Source organism: Chlamydotis macqueenii, chromosome 2, assembly GCF_036417535.1.
Source record: "Chlamydotis macqueenii isolate bChlMac1 chromosome 2, bChlMac1.mat, whole genome shotgun sequence".
Classification (NCBI taxonomy): domain Eukaryota; kingdom Metazoa; phylum Chordata; class Aves; order Otidiformes; family Otididae; genus Chlamydotis; species Chlamydotis macqueenii.
Genome location: NC_141557.1, coordinates 120,471,294 through 120,494,118, shown reverse-complemented (window position 1 = coordinate 120,494,118; position 22,825 = coordinate 120,471,294).

Genomic DNA, 22,825 nt, shown 5'->3' with positions numbered 1-22,825 from the left:
CTCCTTCTTCCACTAGATTTTATTGCTTACCATGAAGTCATATGCTATTGGAAATCCCTTTGGTCATTTGAGGTCAGCTGTCTGGGCTGTGTCCTCTCCCAACTTCTTGCTCATCCCCAGCCTACTCACCAGTGGGTCAGTGAGAGAAGCAGAAAAGCCCCCAATGCTGTATAAACACTGTTCAGCAATAAGAAAAATATCAATGTGTTATCGATGCTATTTTGGTCACAAATACAAAACACAGCACCATACCAAGTTCTGTGAAGACAATTGACTCTATTCCAGACAAAGAGGCAGGGTAGAGTGGAAAAGAGAAAATGATTTGATATTTTGAAAGCACTGTTCAGCAGTAGAGAAAACATGGATATGACATCAACACCGTTTTAGTCATGAATACAACACCATACAGGATGGTATGAAGAAAGTTAACTCCATCCCAGCCAGGCCCAGTACAATTTTTTATGTTAAATTCTTAGATGTCACTTTCTGGTGATACATTATTCTGCCATGAATGTGCTCCTTTCAAATTCTCTCTTAACCTATATATAAATCATGAAATGTACTCAATCATAGATATTAATGAAAGGTGGCTAAAAGAGTATGAGATAAAAAAGTTAATCCTATTTATAGAAATGATTGCACTCCTTCCTACCCATCCAAGTTTTTTATCCTTCAGTTAGAGGGAGTTACTTTGTACTCCAGACACTGCAATAACAGTTTAGGTCATAATTTTCCTAAGTGCTGAATAAAATCACAAAAAGGTCATAGAATCATAATCTTTAAGGTTAGAAAAGACCTCAAAGATCACCAAGTCTAACCATCAACCTAACACAACCATGCCTACTAAACCATGTCCTGGAGTGCCACATCTACAAGTTCTTTGAACATCTCCAGGGTTGGTGACTCCACCACTTCCTTGGGCAGCCTGTTCCAGTGCCTGACCACCAGTAAGAAGTGTTTCCTAATATCCAACCTAAACCTCCCCTGCCGCAACATGAGGCCATTTCCTCTTTCCTATTACAAGTTATTTGGGAGAAGAAACCAGCACAACTTCCCTACAACCTCCTTTCAGGTAGCTCTAGAGAGCAATGATGTCTCCCCTCAGTGTCCACTTCTCCAGACTAAACAATCCCAGTCGCTCAGCTGCTCCTCATAAGACTTGTGCTCCAGATCCCTCACCAGCCTTGTTGCCCTTCTCTGGATGCACTCCAGCAACTCAACATCCTTCTGGTACTGAGGGGCCCAAAACTGAACACAGTATTCAAGGCACGGCCTCACCAGTGCCAAATTACAGGGGCACGATCATTTCCCTACTCCTGCTGGCCACACTATTCCTGATGCAACCCAGAAATGCTGTTGACCTTCTTGGCCACCTGGGCACACTGCTGGCTCATGTTCATCCAGCTGACTACCAGCACCCCAATGTCCCTTTCCACCAGGCAGCTTTCCAGCCACTCTTCCCCAAGACTGTAGCATCGCATGGGGTTGTTGTCACTGAAGCGCAGGACTCAGCACTTGGCCTTGTTGAACCTCATAGGTCCTTAAGTGAAACTCATAGTTTCTATCAGATTAATAGTAAAGATGCAGGAGAAAAGGTGAGAATGACACAAAACCAGAAGCAGTACATACGAACATAATACTTGAAATGAGAAAGTATATTTTTCAAGGGGGAAGTTGCATATTAAAAGCCAGATCACGAAATTTAATTGTCAGCAACTTTAGGTTAGTCAGCATCAGGAGGCCCTGCGGAAATGTTTCTAGTCAAGTCATTCTTTTCTGTTCCTTTGAAAGCTGGAAGATAAGGCAGACATGTCACTAACCTGTTGAGCTACCGTTGTGTTGGTTTTGTTTAGTGAGGGGGGGCTATGGTGGCAGCTTCTGCAAGAAGTTGCTAGAAGTTTCCCCTTTTTCTGACTGACTTGGCCAGGTGTTGGGCAGGCTTGTTGCTGGCCAGGGCCGAGTTAATTGGTGACAGAATGTTCCCTGATAATGCCTCTGTGGCATGTATTTAAGAAGGGGAAAAATAATTGGAAAAAAAGAAAAAGGATATGTGAAGAAGCAGAAGCGTGAGCAGAGACAGGGAGGCGCGAGCCTCGTGGGTCTTGCAGGCCTCACCCTCTGGTCTCCTGCCAGGAAGCCGACTGGGCCTGACTTGGCCCAGGCCAGCTGCAAGAAGTGAAGAGAGGAGATGCGAAGAGAACCTGAGAGGCATCTGCCTGAGCTGGTTGTGAAGAATTTCTTGTGAGAGAAATGCCAAGGTCAGTGAAGAAGGAGGGGGAGGAGTAATGCTGCTCGTGGCAGATTCCCCTGCAGCCTGTGGTGCAGCCCATGGTGAAGCAGGTTGTCCCCCTGCCGCCCATGGAGGTCCACGGAGAAGCAGAGATCCACCTGCAGCCCATGGAAGACCCCACACCAGGGCAGATGGATGCCTGAAGGAGGCTGTGGCCCATGGAGGGCCCACGCTGGGGCAGCCATCTCCTGAGGGACTGCACCCCATTGAAAAATTATCGATGCCAGAGCAGTTCACGAAGGACTGTAGCCTGTGCATGGGTTCTCACGATGGAGCAGGGGAGGAATGTGAGGAGTTCTTCCCTCAAGGAGGAAGGAGTGGGGTAAAGCAACAAGTGATGAACTGACCATAACTCTCATTCCCTCTTCCCCCCGCTGTGCTGCTTGAGGCAGGAAAAAGGAAATAGAGATAGTTGAAATGAAGTTAAGCCCGCGAAGAGGGAGGGCTGGGGGTAAGTTATTTTTGTTCTCTTCCTTATTAGCCTGCTTTGGTTGTATTAATAATAATAAATAAGTAGTTTTCCCCAAGTTGAGTCTGTTTTGCCTGAAACTGTAACTTCAATGATCTCTCTCTGTCCTTATCTTAAACCTTGAGTCTTGTTATATTATCTCTCTCCTGTTCCCTCGGAAGGTGAGGGGAGGGAGTGAGAGATTGTGTAGCTTGGTCTTGAGTGGGGCTGTGCTATGACAATCCTGGAAATTAATGATAAGTACAACACTAAGTAAAACCAGAACCAGGCAATCCAAAATACAGCAAGGAACAGTCCTGCTGCTTAATCTGGCATCTTTTCTGAATCCTGAAGGGAAAGGCAGGTTTTGTTTTTTGTATCTCCTGCAGAAGGTTACAATGGATCTGACATATGGTTCCACTTTGATAACTGACCAGTGCTAATCACTCTCTGAATTTGGCATTTCCTATTGCCTAGGCAAATCACTTGGTAGTAATGTCACATATTCCTAACGGAAAAAATATTTCCACAAGTAGTTAAAATATATTAAAGTATGTAAAATGTCCTTCTTTTATAATTTAATGTGACTTATGTATACTTTTTGGCTTTTCTTTCCTGTTAAATACTTAATAATAGTTCTGCTATTTTTTTAAAAACTGAAGTTAATAGAATTAGTCTATAATCTGTAAACTCTTTTTAATAAATGGTACTAGATTTACTCAGTTGTTTCGGTCTTCTGCAATCTCACCTGTCCTGCAGGGGATCCAAGGGATCTCCTGATGGTTCCACAGGTTAAGCCAATTCTCAAGCTACCTGAGGTAAATTTCCTTAAGCTGGACTACTGTGAAATCTTATAGTCTAACCTAATGTTCATATTCCCTTATTGATGGAGTTATTGTCTGATACTCCAACAAAGAGTGATGATTTGAGCAAAAAGATCTCACAGGCATTGGCCCTCTCATTGTCAGTTTTCTGTCCCTGCCAAGACGACAGAGGACTTACCTGTGCTTGGTTCTTCTTTTAAGCTATTTATAAAATATTTTCACTATATTTTCTCTCTTTATCTGCTGTACTTCATCCTGAGTTTCAGATTTTCATATCATCAAAACTAAATACTCTTGTAATCTTGCATACTCTCCTAATTGGCTTCATATTCCTTTAGTTTCTGTACAGTCACTTGTGCCTGTTGTGGTAGAGTTGGTGGTTTACATAATTTAGTCTTAGTGCCCTAAGGGTATAGACTAGGGCAGTCTATACTTATAACCTTGTCCATTCTTCAAGAAAAAAAAAAAAACACTTCACTTAATTCTTTCCTCCCCTCACCACCCCACTCCAGCTTATTCCCTTGTCATACCTTAAACTCAGAATTGTCGCTACTACACAATCTGCTTTCATGTTGTGCATTGCATTTATTTCAGTATCTTCTTTCTGCTGTTACAGAGAATGAAAAAAAAACACTGATTACCTTTATAGGAATGTCAATAGCAAGGACATATAGTCCTCATTTCCAGTACTGCAACTGGCAGGAACCTCCAGCAAAGGAATGAGTATAAAGTGTTGAGCAGCATCTCAAATTTCTACAGCTAGAATATCAACAGCTCCTGTCTACATGCCCTCTTCTGAGAAGCTCTTCAGCATTTCAGGACTGGCAGCCTTGCAAACTTTTCTAGAACTGTATTCTAAACATCTACATCTTTATTTCTATTATTCTTGCTTTTGATAGCTTTTTTGATCTGTTCCTTAAAAATTTTACAACCAGAGGAAAATAACATGAATGTAATTAGGAATGAAATTAACGTTTCAGCTGAAAAACATTAAACAGTGATCTTCATCCTCTTTTGTGTATTCTTTATTTCAGATTGAAATAATTAAAAGTAACAGTCTAGAAAAACTTCACGTATTGCCAAATGACACTTATGGAAGTAATTAAAATTGAAATCAAGTAAGATCTAGTGAATAAATTTTTATTCAGCTTTAATCAGGCTACTTGAAAAATTTACAAGTTTACCTTCGAAACAATTGCCTGACAATTCACATTCGCATTTCTTTTGTTCTTCTTTGTTCCTGATTCTTTTATCTTTTGAAGCATATTTAATTAAAGCAAGTTAGCCACTAGAATCATTATCTAAGATCACTTCTACTTATCTTATTTTGTTCAGAGATGTCACACAATTCAAGATTGGACTCAATAAATATAGCCTTGAGGCAGTATGCAGCTGTGCTTTTTTTTCACCTGTACTCACTTTTGTAAAAATACCTGGTCGTGTCTTGAATGTACCAAAAGCTTAGTGAATCTAGGTTAAGTCCCAAGAGTCTAACAAGTATCAAGCTGCTTGCTGAATTTTACAATTGGTTGACTCAATAAGAATACAGAGTGATCAAAACTGAAAGAAATGCATTTGTGAGCATATGTTGCTTCAGATGATGGTAACAGCAAAGCTAAAATTCTTTCTCACGCTCCTCCTTTTCTTCTCCTTCTCCTCTTGAAGAACCTGTACCTAAACATAGTTATTCGTGTCATTAATCATTTCATATGAATTTATTTTATATTACAATCCAAAGAGATTCAGAAGACAGAGCCTTAGAGATCTAATGTTGCAGCCACTGAAAGTATTACATCAAACACTATAAATGTGTATTTTCCTGACATTGGCATTTCCACATACCAACCTGTAAAAATAACTAATCCCACTAGCTTTGGTTCATCACAAATCTCTTGATGAAGCTGAGGCATATTAGTATACCCTAAACACTTATTGTTGCCCTTGAACAGTCTCACAAAGGAATAATTCAATGTGTTTCACTTCCATGTGAACAATAAACAATGTCACTATGCAAAACAAATAAGGCCTTTGATGCAAAAGGCTGATTTCTGCAGTTTTACACTTTATAAGAACTACCCAGTTATATCATGATATCTGCTCCCTTCATAAATGTATGTGTGTGTTTGTGTGTACGGATGACGTGAGTTTCATCATAAGTCAGTTCAAGTTTGCTTTTCTTTGTGGTGCAGAAGATAACTTTGTTACCAGTTACACTTTGACCTATGTGTAATAAAGCATTTTCTGGCCAAATATATGTACTATTTCACTCAGTAAGTAATTGTCCTTGGAAAGTCAAAATATTCACTTGTTTATCTCTTCTTCATAATAAATTCATAAATAATTAATTTTAAAAATAGTGTAGGGTAATACTTAGGAAAAAGATATTTAATTTGGAATGGAACATTCTAAAATTATATTAAATGAAACACCCCTCTTCCAAAATAAAAAGGAATTCTAGCATAAAATCTGTCTTTAGCAGAGGGAGAAATGTTTAAGTAGAAGCAAATCTTGTCTGCCTGCCAAGAACAGATAAAGCAATCTTTCTCAATACCTATTTCATAAAGGTTTTAAATTTGCCAAGATTCCTCATAGTGCAAGAGGTGAAAATAATGTGAAATTTCATGATGTAATAATTCAAAGGATATTTCAATTTTATTTCCTATGCCATCTCTCATAATTCATTAATGATCTTGAGTTTAAGAACCAATACTTGTTAAACTTTAATTTTCTGGAATGAAACATTAATTCCTCTGATGTTTTAAAAAAATGTGGTGGTGGTTTTTTTTTTCCAGGTGATTATAGCGACAAAGCAGAACAAAACAAAATAAGTCACAGCAACAAAATACATAGGAGAACTATAAATAGATGAATACAGCACTGATTATAACGTTTCCCAAAGTCAAAGTTATTTATTATTTATAAAGCAATTGAGAACTAAAGATAAACAAGAATCAGGCATATGTGATTCTATTTTTTGCAATCATGCATCAAGAACTTATACCTAAAAAGATGCCAGAATGGACAGACACAAATACACAAGCACATATACATATGTAAAAATTCAGCTATCAATAAAATTACATATAATTATGATTTTTAAACTCTTCAAGCAAACTAATGAAATCCCTTATTCAAGTACTTTAATAGGAAGCTGGAGTTGTTTATTAGGCAGAGAAAAATCTTGAAGACTTATTACTTCTGCTTCCTGTGTGTGCAGTGTTTCCAGTTACTTCAGTAGATGTGTTGTGTGTACCCAGTAGAATGTCCATACCCCAAGAATATGGCTTAATAACATGCAGTATGTAAAACTTTTTGTATGAACAGTCTAATTTTGAATCCTGAAATAGAGTTCTCAGCTGTGTGCTGGATATGCTAGTGACTTTAATGTGATGCTAATAGCATCTAATGACACTATTTGTACATTTGTAATAAGCTGGAACTGAATAGGCTGGAAATTCATTAGGTTTGTCAGGTGGAAAGTCGCAAGTAGCAAATCAGACATGTTCAGGTGCCAGGACTGATAAAAGAGAAATTGTCATCTTCCTCAGAAGAAGTGATATGATGGGTAAGAACCCTTGCAAAATACAGTCCTTTTCACCCCACATTCCATATAATTCACAGTCAGTATCACTCTTCATAAGCTCCCTGGACACACAAACCCATTCTCAATGACAGGCAGTCCTCTTTCTTACAAAATTTTTTTTTTCCTTTTTCTGTTCTTACACTTTTTTACATTCTTAAAGTACAGGGAGGTGATGTGCATACAGTGCAAAAAAAGGCAATGGATTTGACACTGGCTGTAAGATTATCAGAGTGGACTGGTAAGAAGAATCAAGGCCGAACTTACCTAGAGTGATAAAACTGAAGCCTGTGGAAATTAATTTGTGGTTAACATTCACAAAACGTGGACTTAGGACCTTATGTTCAAGTGATCCAACCCATTATATTTGATTGTTGTACTGATAGGCTTTTTGGTTTTTTCTCTTTATTTTTCTCTAGTTGTTTTTTGTCTTCTTTTTTTTTTTCCATTTGGTTTCTTGATTTGACTTTTGTTTTGTTTTGTTTTAAATAATTTCCTTCTTTGTGGTGTGTCTGTTTGATTTTTGCTACATCATTAAGGAGAGAAGAAAGGATGGGAAACGTGACAGGGCAGAAACTGCTGCTGGAGAGAGAATTGACAGGCTCAGTATTTTATAGATTGTTAAAAGTAGATCTCAGTCTTTGAAAAAGTATAATTAACCTTTCTAAACATCTAATAAAGCCTACATTCATTGCTTTTATCCTGCACCCAAAATGCAGAATTGGTGGCTATTTAGCATACAAATGTATTTGCTCTTGTTCAGATAGGCAGAGCACTGTAAGTTGTTTGTTCTCCATATATTATTTTTGAAGTTTGATTATTGTTACTTTACATGGAGTGAGATCTTTCTGCTGCTCTGATTCCTCAAGAAACTTTTCTGAATTAATCAGTGAGGAAAAAAAACCAGCAATAATCTAATTACTGGACAATAGTTTATAAAATTTCTCTGTTACTTTAGAAAGCTATTTTAGAATGTTGTAAACCAAACATTTTGTGCATTTGCCAAGTGTACCTGGAGGAGGCTCTTTTGAGCACCAGTCTTTTCTTTCAAATAATGAAAATATAAGTGGACAAGACAGATGAAAGAACTGAGAGGTATTCTCAAGCCATAAAATTAAAAAAAAAAAACCTATTTACACCTCTTAATGAATACTTAGGTTGTGATATAAGAGAATTTATGTGGTAATGGTGATTTCATTGAATGGCAAACACTAAGGGAAAAATCAGCACGGGAGCTCTAAAGTTAGCTTTATTTTTACAGTAACTTCACAGTTCTATCGTCTTTCTTAGTGACCTTTCTTATATATTCCTGACTAGAAATCGGCCTTTATTTCAGACGCGTTTTTCTAGGAAGAGTTTTATCTTTCTGTGTTTAAGAAAGGATAAAAAAGAAAATGGCTTCATAATAATCTGAAAGGAGGATCAGTTCTGTGCCTTTTAAAAAATAACAAAACTCATGTTATCTTCAGCACAGGCAGAACTCCAAAGTGTAGAGGCAGAGTAAAAGCTAAAGAGGTTTAGAAACTGAAAATCAGCTGTTCAGTAACTTACTCCATTTGTTTAGATCTTATTGACTTTTACTCATACAATATGTTGATAGAATTTTTCTTGACACTATTGAAAATCGACAGTACCCAACATCATGCAGTTTGCCATTAAATCCAAATGCAAAATCAAGGATGAAATAGATGTCATGTCTCTGAGATAGACATCAAAGAAAAAAGCTCTGAAAGAAAAAAAAAAGAGAAAGGAGGTGGCATTAAATGCTACCAGAAGAGAATTTAAGCTTTGCACCACTTTTGGGAAGCTAGGGTAGAACTTCTTACATTTTTAATAAATTTGAACCTGTAGTGTTTTCTGCATTGGCATCTCTGTGATGCTGATTTCTATGCATAGTGTAGGTCACTGTATGCAAGTACAGGTGGGGAAAACAGCCACGAGTTCTTTTACACATCTTGCTGTACAGACGTGTGGACTGGCAAGGACTAGAAGAAATCAGAGCTCAGCACCTATGAAATGATAAGCCAAGCAGGAGAGTTGGCCTCTTCCAATCAGTACTTCATTTCTATACTGGAGAAGGCAATAAGGAACTAGATGGAAAAACTGTCTTTCTACGTGATTTTTCCCAGGCCTTTACATGGGACTGTATGGTTAGTTTACTATGATACCTTACCTAGTTCTTTATTATCCAAGATAGCTAATAGCTACCATTTTCACCCAGAATGGATGAAGAGCAGAGTCACGTTACATATAGAAACCACAAGACCTCAAATGTGGACTCAAAACTGGATTTCTTCTAAGAAATCCATACTACCTGCTGTGGAAGTGAACAATATAGAAAGCCATGTTGGTAAACTGAACAGATCGAACTTAAGGACCTGATTTTATTTAACTTTTACCTAACAGACTTGCACTGGTTTCCGCACCAAAAAGAAAATAAACAGAAAGAATATTTTTGATAGATATGGTCCAGAAAGAAAGGACAAAAAAGCATAAAAGTCAACATATTATCTTGGTTTTGTCTGTAGCACTGCTGATCCAAAAAGAATTTCCATTACGGGCAGCCTTTAGGGGTAAGTTTGAGTATATAACCTGAATAGAGCACTCTTAGGATCATGCATATCTATCTCTGCTAATGAGAGAGTGTTCTACTAAATGACATTAATTTCAAATGGCTAAGTCTCATAAATTGCATATCTTAAATTGCAATTAGGATCTGTGATTAGCTGAGATATTTCAGAAGAGGTGCTTAAGGAATCAATAAAATAGAAAATATATATATCAACATCCAATGAATAAAACACCTTTTTGCACTACAAACCTTACACATAGAGCAGGAGGGATGGGATAGATGTCTCAAACACTAGACTTTTAAAGCAGTATCTCTCAGTCTCTTTTTATTATAATCTCATATTCCTAATATAAAATGATGATCAGAGGGCTGGAGCACCTCTCCTATTAGCACAGGCTGAGAGAGTTGGGACTGTTCAGCCTGGAGAAGAGAAGGCTCCAGGGAGACCTTATAGCAGCCTTCCAGTACCTAAAGTGGCCCTACAGGAAAGATGGGGAGAGGCTGTTCAGTAGGGCCTGTTGTGATAGGACAAGGCGGGGGTAATGTTTTTAAAACAGAAGTAAGAAGATTCAGACTGGACATAAGGAAAATTTTTTTTACAATGAGAGATACTACTTGGAATACTAAGTTCCCTGTTGGGTTTTAATTTATTATTATTATTAAACCTACCAAAATACAAGATTTTGCATGTCCAGTATTGCTAAGATCTGAAAATATTATTTCCTACATGTCAGCATCCAATTAGGGAAATTTACATGCTTGATTTTGAAATGAGTTATACAATTATCAAAATCAGGATAAATATTAACAGCAGAAGAATCTAGCACAAATTTTCCTATTTTTCTTTCTCATGTGAAGTATTTCACCTTTCAAAAGTTTAGGAATCTACTCGTCTATATTCATATTTATTTCAAGTCCCTTTTATCATGACTGTCCTGTGAAATCAGACTTTTGAGAGACAAAAAACCAAAACCATATCCTTCTAAGAAAAGTAATAATGCTATGATTGTTTATATGTTGTTTTGTTTAGTCTAAATGTGGAACAGTAGAAGAGAATTTGGAGAACAGGGAAAAGAATCACCTCAAAGGAACATACGTACAATCCTTCATCTTCACTACTTTTCACTAATGAGCTATGTAATATAATCTCCTAATATATTGTTATGTAATCAAAGTTGATAGAAATACATGTAGTAGGGATATACACTTCTTAGTTCTTGCAAAGCAATCTATTTAATTACTGGTTGTGTATTAATTGTGGGAAGTCTTACATTTTTGCTTACTGAATTTGAAAGGATCTTTAGTATGCTAATAGATAAGAGGTTTCATATATATATATTAAAAAAAGTCACCTTCTCTGAAACTGGCAACATGTGTAGAATAAGCTCTATTAAAATCTTTATGAAAGACAACAATTTTAGCAAAATTTATTAAAGAAAATCCTGAGGATTTCAAACAACTTGGTTTACTAGAGAGCATACTTGCCAGTTCTAAAGAGTTGTAGATTAATGTTTCTAGAAAGGCAACCTTGTTGTAGAATCCTAGTAAAGTACTGAGAAAATTATGATAAAATTCTCTAGTATTCTCAGCTCAGAAGGCAAGACACCATATTCATTCACTTATGCAAAAAATTTCTATACTAGAAATCATTCCATGAACCATATAGACACCGCAGATGAGAGTAATTGCTGCTGTCCTTGATCTGAAATAAGCTTACAACAAAGATTAGTAAAGAGGATGCAGACTCTGCAGGTGTTCATTTAAAATATCCGAATAAGTTTCAATATCCTAGCTTCACAACATTGAAGGTAACCTAGCACACCACTAACTCCGCTGCTACTGAAGACCACAGAAGCAGCCCTACTGGTTCAATTAGAACTGAACACAAAGGGAACTGTCTTTTGTTATCTACAAGGTTTGCTATAATGAGGGAGAATTATTCCTGCTTTTGAAGGAGGAGCCTGGTACATGGAAAATATTGTAAGTGACCCAGCTCTGAATGCCAAACTAAACTTCTTGTGTTTTTCCTTTTTATTTCCACAATAAATGTCTTCTGTGAGTGTGCATGCAAAAAAAAAAAAAAAAAAAAAGTAGTCTTCCAAAGTGTTCTGGCATCACTGCTAAGGAGAAATAGAGATAATTATCCTAGTGAGGCTCAAAGTTTACTTTGTAGCTCAGGAATTCTCTGCACCAGCCTTCTGTAAACAAAGTTGCTTTTATTCTTTCTCTCTTGGAAACAATTTTACCACTCCTTTAATCATATTTCCTTTGTTCTGAATGGAATAGAGACATGGTCATAGTAGTTCAGAAAAACAAATGAGACATGAAACTTGGGACAGTGTAAGCATGTCTGGAGAAAGAAAGCACTGAAGTTTGACTGGTTCACTGGGTTTAAAATAAATTAAAAGCAAAAAGATTAAGAGTCTCAATTTAAAACAATGACTTGAAACACTAAATATCATTCTGGAATAAGCTTAGAATTGTTAAGTTGAGCAGGTTTTTCCATCCTTGCCTTCTTACAGAATCCCCTTTGTGGGATTTTCAGCTATGTGAAATACTGCAAAGGTCAGATAAGGAAGGAATGAAAAAGTACCATATGCGTGTCTTTGGGATTGACTGTCATTCTTCCAGACTAAAATAGAAATCTCAATAGATAGCTCCAAATGTGTGGTTATGCAATACAGCTTGGCAGAGCAGGGTGACAGCAGCAGATTGAATTAAGACTATAGAATTTGCTTTGTCTCTTGAAATGAATATTAAAGTTAAGATAAAATTTGTGTTCAAAACTGAGGAGCACAATGAACTTCTCAAAGGATATGAAAACTTATATTCCAGATGATTAAATTCTGCTTCTTTTCTGCGGGTAAAGATGATAAAAGCTAAATTATCCCAAAGTACCAACTCCTATAACTGGGATTGGCAAGTCTGAGCCCTTAGAACTGAGTCATAGGCTAGAGGAGTTAGTTTCAAAACTAGGAATAAGTAGTCTAAGATAGTATGTGAGCATTACAAGAATGTGAGATGTCAAATAATTTCAGAATTACATAATCTCTGAGTGGCAATTAATACTGGCTTCATAAAATATATCATAAAACTGATTAAATACTGTATCTTTTGAAGCAACTTGGTGGTAAACAAGTGTCCACTCTTTTCCAAACAGGTGTGTGGAAGAGCTCTGCATACTTCTGATGGCACATTTCCAAGTAGAGGTTATATAGCTGAATTTCTCTGTTTCTGTAGGAGGTTGTTACTGGTTTAGATTATAGCAAAGGGAATTCATGCAAAGCCTGTGTATGTGTGTGTAACTATATATACTGATCTTTATATTTTACTATAATGATCTGGCTTGCCAAGGTTTAAATGTAATTTGAAAAAATGTGTATCTAATTTGTCCAATTTGGGGCATTCCTACAATACTGAACTTATCCCAGGTTATAAAGTTCAGTGTTTTTTTTCGTGAAGGTGATCATGCTGAGGCCCTTTTATTACTTCTGATTCATAAGAATAAAAGAACTTGAGTATCTACACTATATGCATTAGTCTAGAAAAAAAAACATACATTAACAGAAATATTTTGTACAGTCGGTGTGATCTACTCTTCCTGTGGAATATAACTCTACAACAAACAGAACAGAGAAATTGTTACATCATTTGTTCACCTTTTTTGCTTCTCACACTGACTTCTTATTGTTGAGACAGTTGTTTCTTACTTCTAGGAGGCAGAATTGATGGGGCAGCATTTGTGTTAGTACAAGTATGCTTGATTTTAAAGACTTTTGCTAAGCATTTAACTGATGGCATACCTAAAGAAAGTAAAACATGCAAATAAAGAACACTATAGTCTGTTGGGGAATCACTCTGTGGAATCAAACTTGATAGAAAAAGAAGCAGAATACTACATGTACCAAATACTCACACAGTTCAGCCTAAGCTCTCTTTGGCTGAAATAATTTCCTTGCAATAAAATGAAAGGTAAAAGGGATAACTGCTGACCACTCTTCCCCCACCTCCCTGCTCCCCAATTCTTTTAGCAACCATCTTCTCTTGTTAAAAATACAGAACATGAGGGAACACATTAAATAGTTTTTAACTGAAGTGCAAAGTGTGTAAGAACTTCCTTTTTCATATTACTTGGTTGTGAATCCTAAAAACTATTTTATCTAATTATTCAGATTTATATTATAAAATTTATTAGAGAGTTTGTACACCAATCAACTAGTATTTAAATTACAGAGAGTGGACAAAACTTGAAGAACTATTAAGATGTGCAGCCTGTGGGTACCAGGACAATTTTAACTATCCCATGATTTGCTCTAGATGTGTCTTCCCAGAGGAGCTCTTAGAACTGAGTCATAGGCCAGAGGTCCTGTTCTAGTGGCAGGAAATTCTAGCTGTGAGCTTTTTTTTTTTTTTTTTACAGTATTTCTTGAGGGATATCTTCAAATATTGGTAATAATATGAGTTCACAGAATTACTTTTTGTTGCATGACAGAGTAAATTTGAACTAATAGCAAGCTATAAGAGATAGTGCCCTCTTCACAATATGTAGCTTTCCTAACTAGAAAGACTGAGCAATGACTTGTTTAAGATTGAAAAGAGAAATTAGCTAGCACTTGTTCAGCACAGGTTCAGTGGGCTAACCTTGTATCAAATGAGAATACTTTTTGGAGAGGTTCACTTCACTGGTATGGAAATAATTCTGTTCCCATAAGTGAATCACTTATTTCAGGAACATTCAACATTAGCAATGTATTTTAATTCTTGTCTTAAAATGTGTTATTATTTTCTTGAAATGGTTAAAATCTTCTTGTTGTCAACTGACTAGTTCATTTTTTGCACTTGCACTTAATAATCTATGTTACTGATTCAGCATCTTAATTGATTTAGAGAAAGCCAATTATAATCTGAATTTTAAAATTCCATCTTCCTGAATGTTGTCTTTAAGTTACTTGAGTGGAATGACAGTTTTCATTATTCTCTCTGGGAGAAAATAAGAGAAGCAGCTTTATGAGTATTTCTTTCAGAATGCTGTCTTCATCTTTAAATTATTAGACACTAAGTCATGGTATTTATCACTTCTAAAAGAGAGAAAAAATACACATTCTGTTAGACTACACAGATAGACTTTAAAGGACAGCAGTGAGGATGCATTTTATGGGAAAAAGCCGAGTCTAAACTTTCCTTTTGAAAAGTATTGAAAGAATATATTAAGATAAGATCAGTCAGTCATCATCCTTAAAAATCCAACAAAGTCAGCAATTAGATTATTTTTCCATAATTAAGACTAACTCATCTCTTACATCTCTTACTCATCTTATAGTACATGATAAGAAATAAAAAGCTAGCATATGCTGCTACACATAAATTCTGGGACTGGAGTCTTTAGCTGGACTTACATTTTGAACTATTTTTTAAATGGCAACACAGTCAGTAGGCTTCCCACATATATGCTGTTGGCAAAGCCCTCAGCCAACAGGGAATTTAACATTTTCTCCAACAGTAAAACACCTAAGTTAACATCTTCCTGTATCCACCTCGGTGAATGTTACCTTGACTTTCTCTTTTAACTGAAATGGAAATTTCTATGCCACTGGAGAAAACATAGCTTCATGAACATGAGGTATTTTTATTTAAGTTAAATTAGTCCTGACATCTGAAAAGCTGATTACTGAACAAGACAGAAAATTAGTGAAATACCTAAGTATACCAAGTCTTGTCTATTGTGCAGCATCCCAGTTGTCTGAACCTGGTTCCTTTTTCTCACTCTGGATTTAAACTCCACAGGTATAAAAGCTGTATATAAAAGCTGGAGCATAGCTCCCAGCACCTGTTAACATTAATCAACAGAAAAATAGCTGCTGGTAATGTGGTAGTGACTTTTTGTTGAGACTAGGTACTCTATCCTGCAGAGACATCATGAACATGATGCTTGCTGCCCTGAGGTCTCAGTTCTAGTATCATCACAGTGATCATTTAAGCACAATGTGCATATTTCAGTATTGTTGTGATTGATAATTTCTGAAGTAATTTAATACAAGCAACTTGTGATAAAATACAATTCGGAATCAGAAGATTAACTTGGTGGACTGTAACAGCTAGTACCACACAGACTTAACCTAACCTGACGATCCTTTCTGTCCTTAGGCTCAGTGAATCTATGAATTTACTGCGCTTTCAGAATTTCCACAACCACTCAGAAAAAGAGGTTCAATAAAAGGATCATATCTCACTTCACCAAGTAAATACCTCAAGGTCCTTTACTCATTGTAAAATAACGATAATACAAATACAGAACTGGTAAAAAACCTAGTAAAATTAATTTCACCCTTTTTCTGAAAAGTCTTACAGCTGAGCTTTTCTGAAAGGAGAACCTGATACATGAAGTCAAACAAAAGTTTATGAACCTCTGTCGTAGTTCAGCCCGGATTGGACCAGACTACGCAGTCTCTCTCTCACTCCCCCCACCCTCCGAGAGAACAGGGAGAGAAAATAGAAGGAAAAACGGCTCGAGGTTTGAGATAAGGACAGGGAGAAATCCTTAAAGTTACCGTCACGGGCAAAACAGACTCGACTTGGGGAAAACTATTCATTTATTACTACAAACAGCAGGATAATGAGACAGAGAACAAGATAACCTCCTCCCACCCCTCCCTCTTCCCGAGCTTAACATTATTTCTACTACCTTCCCCTCCCGAGCGGCAGGGGGGAAGAGAGAATGGGGGTTGCAATCAGTTCATCACATGTTGTTTCACGCCGCTGCTTCATGGTTGGGGGAAGAACTCCTCGCATTCCTCGCCTGCTCCAGCGTGGGGTCCCACCCCTATGCCACAGTCCTTCGTGGAACTGCTCCGGCGTGGGTCATCTCTTCCACGGGTGCAGTCCCTCTAGAACAGCTGTCCCAGCGGGCCCTCCACGAGCCACAGCCTCCTTCAGGCATCCACCTCCCCCGGTATGGCGTCCTTCATGGGCTCCAAGTGGATCTCTGCTCCTCCGTGGACCTCCATGGGCTGCAGGTGGACAACCTGCTCCACCATGGTCGTCACCACAGGCTGCAGGGGAATCTTGGCCAGGAGCCGCATCACTCCTCCCCCTCCTTCGGAACTGACCTTGGCGTCTGCAGCCGTTCCTCACAACAGGCTGGTAGATGTCTCTCAGGATCTTTTTTTACATCTTATTCACTTCTCATCTCCTTTCCACTTCTTGCAGCCGGGCTGGACTGAGTCAGGCCCAGTCGACTGCCTGGCGAGAGGCCAGAGGGTGAGGCCTGCAAGGCCCATGAGGCCTGCGCCTCCCCCTCTGCGCCTCTGCCCCCACTCAGCTTCTTCACATCTTCTCTTCTCTTTTTTTTTTTTCTGTTTTCCCCTTCTTAAATACGTTATCGCAGAGGCATTATCACGGAACATTCTGCTACCAATCGGCTAGGCCTTGGCCAGCAGCAGGTCCGCCCTAGGCCCGGCCGAGTCCACTGAACAAAGGGGAGCGACTTCTAGCAGTTTCCTACAGAAGCTACCACCTTAGCCCCCCCCCCCACTAACAAAACCATGACAACGTCCCATTAGAAATTGCACAGAAGTCATAGGGGAAAATTTTTTTAAGAATAATCATCAGTGCACTTAGAGGGCATCTCTTCCTTCTTGCCAATTTCTCTTTCCAGCAGCTTATGCAACTAAAATAAACACAAGTATGTTTATGTAGCTAAACTGTTATTCATATATTAATAAAAAAAGCAATAGAAGTTCTTACACAACAGGATCATATGCAACCATAAAGGTGCTAGTACTTGGTATTTCCTCCTACAGCCAGATCAAACACAAGTTGATCACTGCTATCCATTATTTCTGGATCAGTGAATGAACCTTTCACTGTATATCTTTCCTATAATACTTCCCTATAATACTTCCCTAACCTTTTCAAAGGGACAATGATATACCATAGCTTTTAAACTTTTTGATGTATTTTTTTTTCTCACTGGTAAATAGTTATTTTTCTAATGCAGGAACTAATCCTGCAATCATATCTGAAAGTGATAATAGCTGTCACTTGCTGATCTCAATCTGTTCAAGTAGCCTTTTACATGAATTTGTGTTTGTGTCAATACATGTAGGTTAGCAGATGGGATACATCATTTGCAAAGGTATCTTGCATGCTACTATAGTGAACACTTGAAATCAAACACTTTATGGTGTTTGTATCTTGTAAACCTTCTAAATGTGTTGTAAATAAGGGGTTTTTTTTAATGACTGATTTAATATGACATACAAATCTGTAAAATTTTGTGTGTATATATATATACACATACAGTATATGTAGTGCACTATACACATATGAGGCACTAAAAGGAATTATCTAAAGATCGCTTCTTTTGACCTGTATGCCGTAGATCAAAAAATGGATGCAGCCCAAATCCAAAACTTGGAACACAGGTCCTGGAATTCAGCAGCTGTTGCTCATTTGCCAAATGTAACTATTATAATATTGGATGTACAGTTACTCAATCGTTCTTTAAGGAAAGGAAATCACTTTACAAAAAACCGAAATTGCAAAGCTCCCAATAGTTATCCATCTCTTCATGTGCATTCTGTGGCAGATGTTGTTTATGTGCTTGTTAATTAGAAAAAAAAAATATTTCATTTTGTTCTGGCAGTCATCTATACCTGTTATTATCTGCTAACCTCTTTCCATCTCTGGAGAAACATGACCAGAAATTGCAGGGGTTTTTTTTCAGAAGAAATTGTGCTATAGTTCTGTCAAGGCAGAAAGAAGAAATAATGTTATTTAGTCCTACTTCTGATCTACTGGCAGTTCTCACTGTCCCACCAAATTTTAGTCATTCTAAAAAATATAGAAAAATAAAAATAATATTGGATTCTGAATGTTATGTGGTTGTTCTTGATTAACGTAGGAACGTACTGTTCTTGCAGAGGGAAACTAAAGTACTGAGAAGGATGAGATGTTTGATGAAAAAACAAGGGTATGTTATGACACTGCACCTTATCCAGAAAAGGTTACTACATGACAGATTCAACTTTTCAAACCTATGCACGTCAGAAAAGTATTTCACTAGTTTTGAATGAGCGAAGGCCAAAACTGAGAAAGCTGCAAAATGTGAAGGACTGCAGCTCTGCACTTGTCAGCAAAGGGAAAGACAGTAAATGTTTCTTACTCTAAGAGTGTAGATTCTAATGCTTTAGTTAAAAAAAAAAATCAAGTCTTCGTTGACTGAGATTACTTTAACTCCAGATATATAAAGGATATAAAGAAAAGTAGACATATATTTAGGCATTTTTCTACCTTAGAGCAACAATGCTTAATGTTTAAGTAAAAAATTAGAAGGGAAACACAGACATAAGGAAATACAGCATGACCTCCATGATAGCAGTTTTGTATATGATGAAATTACCATTCACATGATCCATAGGAATCCAGGAGCTGACTGAGGCTAACTAAGAGTGATCGTTACACTGCTAAAGTTCTGTAGAGTGACAGGAGATACCTATGAGCCTATAGGTTTGCTTATCGTGGGAACAAAATAAAATTATCAGTAATAGAGAATAGCAGCAAATCTAATTAGTTTTGTCTTATCAGTCTCCTCAACTCTGTGCCATTACCCATGGGAGATACCATCTTATGCTTTCCACTCTTACTTTAAGTCATTCTTACACTGTGAAGTGTTGTGACTCCTCTCTACCCTTCGATTCCACATTAGCAACCTGTGCTCTGCAAACCAGCACTACCTCAGTGCACGGTATGAAAGAACGAAAGTGAACCTGTGCCATTACATCCAGCCTAGCTAAAGTGAGGCTCTAGTTGTCTGTTCCCTAATGCAGATTCTTTTTACCTTATGCTTTGTTGCCTTGCAAAATAACATCAGTACAACAGGTCTATTCTTAAGAATTTTGTCCTATCTTTCAGGGAACTACTTTGCTTCAAAACATGACTTTTACTGGACATCATGGAGAGATCAAAGTCCTTTATTGTGTACAAAGTTTACCTGAAAAGGACTTCACTTTCATCAGCAATCTCATTTACTATATGTGTTTGCATACCTTCCTAGATTTGCCTTTTGTTTTATTGAAAGAATTTGGAAGATAATAGTAAATAACAGGAATGTATGTTTTTTTCTGCTTGGCTGGGAGCTGGATTCATATTTTAAATTATTTTCTGATTATTATTATGGTTATCTGAGTTTGAACTCAAAAAGTCAGATCAGTTTCTTCTCCTGTAGTGTTAAAAATGTTGTGGGATTAATTGCAAGTTGCATAGTTCATTGAATATAATTTTTTTTAAAGCTGGATCTTATTTGAAAAACCGGACAGTGCTCCAGAACTCACTGGTGCTGACTCCCATCTTACTTGCCCTCACTGAAAATTGCTACTTTCCCTCTCCTGTAAAACCTCTATGTTTCCTATCATAAATTTCAAGCAAAGCTTGGAGCCTAATTGTGTAATGCACTGGTATCTCATCAGTAAGACTAATCCCTTTGACAGTGAATGAATGACTGATTTAAGCACTTTAAGATCCATTACAAGCCTTTACTGTATAATTATCTACATATATGTTGTTCTATGAATTTCTAGAGGTTTCAAAGATAATTTGTTTCTCTACCTGAACACATTTGGTGGATTACTTATTATCCTCTTGAGAAAAAAAATCTTAATTATTTTTTTCTTCTTGAATATTAAGCTGAATGTGAGTACTTCCAGATGATGCAATACTTAAAGTTTAGTTGCTGCTTAGTTCTCCCTATGCATATGATATACTTGCAGACACTTCACTGTAAAAGAAATTCATTATGATTTGAAATAGCTGTTGTGAACTGTAAACTCAGGATAAATTGTGCTGCAGCTATAAAAACATGGCGTTTTTTTACTTTACAATAGGATTAATTTTTAATTTTGGTTGTTAATACCGTAAGCTTTGCCAACATTCTTTCTTTACTAACAGGTAATGATTTAAATTAGTCTGTTGGATAACTTGCCTGGTGTTCTTAATACCTGTTTTTGTCCACTCACATAATTATATTGTTATCTACAGTTTAATAGAACATTGCAACCTTTAATTAAGACTGTGTAGAACGATTACTGTTTTGATTAAACCTGGTTTTGGAACCAGCCAATTTGTCAACATGAGCTCAGCATGTCTGGCTTTATACTAAAAACCTTCATTAAGGTCACATCTGCTTCCCTTGACTCCTTCATAAAAAAAATGACCTTAGTGTTTACTCTGTTTTATAATAATAACATTTCTCAGTGAAAGAACCCTTCAAATCTGTTTAAAATTGCATCCTTTGGCTCATAAATATTACCAGATTAGGGGTATACATATTATTTACGTCAAAATACAACTCAGTCCAGAGAGAAAAATCACTGTATTGACTAGTTATCTACCACTCTTGCTTCTAAAGGAAATTTTAGAGGACCAACACTAAACTTTAAAATTTATCCTACTTTTTTTTTGTGAGAGCATCAGGACATAAAGAACTATGGGACTAAAATACTCTGCTGTTTTATCACATAAATCTCTTCTGCTACCCTTTAAAGGTTAGAAATTGCATAAAACGTAATATAAGCATCACTGGTGTACTAATATATCCTAGGCTTTGCATGAAGGAAAAACTTTACACTCATTCAACTCAGATTTTATACAGACATGACTCAAGCTCTTCAGAAAAATAGCTGGAAAAGTTGCACACAGCAGCCTTAAAGCAGCTTAAAAAAATCCTGCACAGTTCTGATTCTCATCATGTCCTTCTAGTACAAAAACCAGCAGGAAATCAGCATTTCTTCTCCTTCCTCCAAACTATTGACCCTGCTAGCTCTACTTTCACCAATCATTTACAAATTATTACTTATGCTGGAGAGTGTGGATGATCACTATCCTGCTATGCTTTTGTACAGATTCAAGCAGAATGAAAATTATTCCCATCCTAAGATATTTGTGTTTCTGTTATTTAGACATGCAATCTGAAAAGTTAAGGGTGGGTGGATTTAGGACAATTCTCTTCTGCCTCACATTTGAAAATGTAAATGTATGTTGCATTAATTGATCATTACTCAGAACTGAACAAAACGAAACTTTTATATGAAATAAGAGTTTGTGACTGCCACCTAACTCATCATTGTGTGGCTACAGGACTTCACTAAACATTCCAGGATATCAAAACTCTGATTTGGCTCTCATCACACTATTTTTTGAAAAATGTCCTTAAAACTACACCTGAATCACATGCAAGTGCTAATACAGAGACTAGAGTTTGGAAGACTAAAAAGAACTGTTTATGAAGCTGAGTGTTAATTGTTGCTGTTTGCTGAAATTCCTGGTCAACACTCATGAAGAGCAACCAAATCTGGCTGTTACTGTGTGTTCTGTCTCTCAATATACAAACTATCAGCCTTGCCTGAAAACCAAAAGGGAAACCAAACCAAACCAAACCAAACCAAACAAACAAACAAAAACACATTCGAATGGGATTTAGCCATGACACTTCTGTCTTCAGGATTGCAAACTTGATCCGGTGACCCTAAGACAGTGGCTATGTTTTTGCATAGAAAATATTGTCATAGATCCAAAATAAATTAAACGAAAAATTTGTGTTGATAGGCCAAGTGCTGAAAAACAGCAGCACCATATACTCTTGCCTTGAGCCCAACATTAAGTAGTTTATTTGTTTATGTAGGTTGTGATGAATGCTCATCAAGAACAGATAGAATTGCAAAGGCCTAAGTCAGTGCTTGGTCTTACACTCAAACCATTGTTGCTTGACAGTGTGTCCAATCATATAACAACTAAATGATGCAATAATATCTGAAATATTAAAAGTCACCTGGGCTTGCGTACCATGCCTACTGAAATCTGTAAAGTATCTATGCTTGTGCCAGCTTTTTTCATATTTAAGATATATCCTCACAAGAATCTAAATATGAAATTATTATCAAGATGCTCAGAGGCAAAACAGATATGTCACCAAGGGGATCCCTTCTCTGATTTTGAAAGATGAGGTGTTCTCCTCAACTAATGTTTCATTAGGGATTTTTTTAAAACGTCTATAGTCACCCAACAGACTCTCCAAGATTCTTGATTCCAAAGATTAATTATTGTGCCCTCTCAAAGC